The sequence below is a fragment of the Cupressus sempervirens genome, chromosome 3 (genome assembly GCF_028749045.1).
Source record: "Cupressus sempervirens isolate cs-2001-9-10 chromosome 3, ASM2874904v1, whole genome shotgun sequence".
Taxonomy (NCBI): domain Eukaryota; kingdom Viridiplantae; phylum Streptophyta; class Pinopsida; order Cupressales; family Cupressaceae; genus Cupressus; species Cupressus sempervirens.
The window spans coordinates 113427257-113432435 of NC_143120.1; the positions used below are offsets into that span (position 1 = coordinate 113427257).

The 5179-nt window shown below is 36.9% G+C and overlaps 1 pseudogene; it reads left to right on the forward strand.

The window, feature by feature from the left end:
• Positions 1-1718: 1718 nt before the first annotated feature.
• On the forward strand, positions 1719-4784 carry LOC149565036 (uncharacterized; annotated as a pseudogene).
• The last annotated feature ends 395 nt before the right edge of the window (positions 4785-5179 follow it).

The window sequence follows — 5179 nt, forward strand, 5'->3', positions numbered from 1 at the left end:
CCTATTTCTTACAGGTTCACTAGGGCTCATAGTGGATTGCAAGAGGAACCTTGCAGAAGAGTTCGAGATGAAGGATTTGGGACTTATGCACTACTTTCTAGGCATGGACATGTGGAAAATAGATGGGGAGATTTTCCTTGGTAAAGGGAAATATTGCATTAAAATCTTGAAGAAATTTGGAATGGAGGATTGCAAAGCCATGTCTACACCCATGATCATGAATTGGAGGAAGATAGATACAACCAAGGAGAAGGATATAGATCCCACTTTATATAGACAGTTGATTGGTTTGCTTATGTATTTGGTCAACACTAGACCAGATATAACATTTGTAGTAAACTCTCTTAGTCAGTTCATGGTTGACCCAAAGAGAATGCATTGGATAACAGCTAAGCATGTACTACGTTACTTGTGTGGTACAGTATAGTATGGGATCAGATATGTTCAAGGTGAAGGTATCAGGTTGATAGGCTATATCGACACAGATTGGGTAGGAAGTACAACAGACAAAAGGAGCACTTCAAGGTGTTGTTTCAGCTTGGGATCAGGAGTTGTATCTTGGTTCAGCAAGAAGCAAAAGTCTGTGGCTCTAAGTTCAGCAGAACTAGAATACATAGCAGCTAGCATGGTGACATGTGAAGCTATATGGCTTCGAAAGTTGTTAGCAGCCTTGTTTGGTCAGAAGGTTGAGACTACTGTGATACATTGTGACAATCAGAGTTGCATCAAGTTGTCTGAGAATCCAATGTTTCATGATAGGTCTAAACATATAGATATCAGATATCACTTCATCAGAGATTTTGTACAAAGGGGAGTTGTTCGACTACAATATATACCTACAGATGAGCAGGTAGCAGACATTCTGACGAAGGCTTTGGGAAAGGCCAAATTTATCTTCTTCAGAGATAAGATGGGTGTCATGCAAAACAACTTCCTCGCTAAGAGGGAGTGTTAATTTTTTTCAGTTGGACAGCTGTTATTTTTGACCTGGAAATAGTAGTAGTATTTATGGGTAGCTTGGATAGTTGTTCGTCCTTATCTATGAATAGCGGTTGTATTTATGGGTGGTTTGGATAGCCGGTTGTCCACTTGCCAAAAATTAGTAAATGGTTATTATTTGCTAATTTTAGTGATTCCTTTTGGACACTTTGCAACCAATTCTATTATTGGCTGTCGAGTTGTCTTAATCTCAGCCATTGGTTAGATTTAATCTCGGTTGTTGGTTTACGAATAGGAGTAGTATAGAAAGGGGTCATTGGGTCATTTGGATAAAAAGTTTGGAGAAATGTTTGCAGTGTTAGCAAATAGTCTTGCAGTGTTAGCAAGGGCGTAGTGTTAGCATGGGGATAGCAGTGGGGAATATCAGCAGGAAACATTAGGAGGTTGTCGGAGTTCTACCAGTGAGAGGCAAGGAATTTTGTATCTCTTGATTTGCTAAAGTTTAATATAATTCCTCATCTGTAGAACTGGTTTTCCCTTAGGGGTTTTTCCAAGGACAATTTGTCCGAAAATATTGTGTTCATTGTGTTGCACATTTCTTTCCATATTTTATAAGTGAAGTTGCAGTTGTGTTATTTTTCAATATTAGTTGGGAATTTATTTTCAGCAGTTTAATAATCATTTATGATAGGAGATTAATAATCAGTGACTGCAATAGTTGATTTTTCATAGTGCTATGACGCTTAATATTCACACCTCCTCTCTCTTCCTCTATAAACATGGGCAAACCAATGTTTTGGGTTTTCCTCCTCCTGCTGGTGTTTCCTATGCTCTCCTCCTCCTCTTCGTGGGAATGCCCTCCTCATGAGTTAACTGCTCTCAACCAGATCAAGCAATAGCTACTCAATCCAGATGACTTCCTGGCTTCATGGAAGGGGTCATACTACTTCTCTTGGAAGGGAGTCGCCTGCCACCCCCCCACTAGCCACGTGGTTTGTCTAGATCTTAGTACCTTTTATCATTTGTCAGCAGTAGTGAGGAATTCAAGCAGCCAAATATTCCCTGCTCTATTCTAGCTGCACCATTTGGAGTACCTTGACCTCAGCGAGATTGACTTGTCCCCTCTTCCATTCCCTACACATCTCCAAAGCCTCAAAAAATTGACACATTTGAGCTTGTACTATTGTAAGTTTGCTGGTTCAATTCCAAGTGAGATTGGCAACATGTCTAGTTTGAAATTTCTGGACATGAGTGGAAATAATTTTAGCGGCCAAATTCCAGGTGAGATTGGCAACATGTCTAGCTTGACATTTTTGGACATCTCCTTCAATTCTTATTTGGAGATGAGGCAGTCGAGTTCCTGGATGCGGAATCTGCGAGGGCTAGAACACCTTGGACTGCTCTCTTTGAATCTCACAAGCGATGTGGTGGATAATGTTGCTTCACTTCCAAATTTGATATCACTTATCATGTTTGATATGGCTATAGGTCCACCTCTCTCTCCTCTTGTGAACCTCACCTCCCTCTCCCATCTTCAGCTTTATGGTAGTTACTCCTATTTCTTGCTTTATAGCAATGGTTACTCCACTGATCAGTAGCCATTTCCCATTTGGATCTCAAATATTACATCTTTGGTGTCCCTCAACCTCCATTACTACAACCTCTCCACTTCCATCCCTTCTATTGTTTTCACCCTTCCACACTTGACGGACCTTGACTTGTCCCGTAATGTCCCTTGCCTCAAATTCAACCTCTCCTTCATTGTGCAGCACACTTTCCAACTCAACAACCTTTCCATTCACAGTTCAAATGTGGGAGGAGCGATTCTGAATTCTATTGGTAATATGTCCTCATTGACTACCTTGGGTCTTTTTGGTAACAATATTAAAGGTAAACTTCCAAATTCTATGGGGAACATGTCCCTGTTGACCACCTTAGATCTTTTTGATAACCATGTTGAAGGTAGTCTTCCAAATTGTTTTGGAAATCTTGAACAACTTCAAATGTTGGATTTGTCTAGCAACTCACTGAGAGGAAACATTCCATGGAGCTCTTTGGGTCAACTATCAAAGCTTAGAAATCTTCAGCTCAGATCAAACCAATTAAATGGAAGCTTGCCATCTAATTTTGGTAATATTTCATCTTTACAGCAGCTTGATCTCTCAAATAACTCTTTGCGTGGAACTTTTTTACTCTCTCAACTTGAAAATTTGATAGAATTGACTGACTTAAGTCTTTCTCAAAACTTCTTGAGAGTAAAAGTCGAAGACTCATGGATCCCTAAATTTTAGCTGTACTACTTGCACTTGAGTTCATGCAATATGGTTGGTAATTTTTCCGCTTTCATATCGACCCAATACACCATATATGTTCTTGACTTGTCCAACAATTCTTTTAGTGGAGATATTCTAGATTGGTTGTGGGATCTCGAAATCTTCAACACACTTAATCTCTCTTGTAATCAATTTGAAGGAAGGCCTTTGTCATCTAGATTTAGTAAGTTTGGTGCCCAAAATGTTGACTTGCATAGAAATAAATTAGAGGGGAAAATATTTGCACCTCATCTCGATGTCCAATTCTTGGACATGTCTGAGAATCAATTTGATGGCATCATTTCAGAAAAAAATCGCAAGAATGACCAAAGCCAACTCAATTATTTGTCACTTGCAAATAATAATATAACTGGTCCCTTTCCACATTATATTTGTGGAGGACAACACTTGGAGGTTCTGGATGTGTCAAATAGCAAGCTCACAGGAAATATTTTTGAAAGTTTTAGAAATTGATCATCAACACTAGAAGTGTTAAATCTAGAAAATAATAATTTGGAAGGAGATATCAGGAGAATGGTTTGTTTGAAAACATTGAAATTATGGGGTAACAAACTACGAGGGTCAATTCCATTATCATTTCAAAATTGCACTTCATTGGAGATTCTAGATTTGGGATATAATAATTTGCAAGGAACCATCCCAGATTGGATAGGGAAGTTAATTGGCCTCTGAATTTTGGTGTTGAGATCCAAAAAGTTTAGAGGTGGAATACCATTAGAGTTGACAAAATTGCAAAATCTTCAAGTCTTGATTTTGTCAGATAACAGTCTATCTGGAACTATTCCAAGTAGCTTAAGAAACTTGAGAGCAATGGAAAACCAAACAGATGGTGCAAATTTCCTCCTTCAAAATAAAAATTCAAGCTCAACTCCTTACTTAGATAAAATGGTAATAAACAACAAAGGGCTATTTCTAGAATATGTGAGATCTTTGGCTTGGGTTCGATGTCTTGATCTCTCAAATAAGAACTTCTCGGGTGAAATTCCTCCAGGCATTGGATTCCTCATTGGTCTAAGGATTCTCAATTTGTCAAGAAATCATCTCAATGGAATGATTCCTACTTCATTTGAAAAGCTTGTGCAATTGGAGTCACTTGAGCTTTCAAATAACAATCTTATTGGAAATATTCCTACACAGTTACAATCTCTCACATTTTTGAGTTATTTGAACATATCTTGTAATAATTTTTTAGGTAAAATACCACAAGGAGCACAATGGTCAACATTTGATGAAAGGTCATTTTTAAACAATCGATATCTTTGTGGACTCCAAAAAAACATAAATTGTTCATCTACTCCTTCAAACAACATTCATAATGAAGATGTAAGTGAATGGGAATGGGAGGAACATTTGTGGTGGGAGATCGGGATTGGATTGAGCTTTGGATTTGGGTTGTTTATTGTTGTTGTAGTATTCTGTTTCAACAAAAAATATGGAACAAAATGTTTCAATATCATGGATGACATTATTGTCATTCTTGATCAAACTATCCGAAAAGAGATCTTTCCATAAAGGAGTTTTATACTCCTTTCCCTTTTTCCTCTCTTTCCTCTAAGAGATTTTCTCCAATGTAATTTTCTATGAAATTTTCATTGTGTGTGTATTTTTTTCTTGTTATTTTAATATAGCTGGTAGAAAGTGTTGCTTTGAATATGATATTATAATACCTTCACATATAGCATGAAATAAAATAGATATTAAAAAATAAATTTATTTTTCCTTTCTCAATGTATTTGTCCTTTTTATAGTAAAAGTTTCTAAATAAAATGTATCACATGACCACTCACCTTTTTAAAAATATTTCTATTATTTGCACATACTTAGTTTATAGTAATTCAAAAATTTCTTGCATTAAATAGCTTTAGTATAAAATAAAGCTAATATAAATAAGTTCAATTAAATTTTAT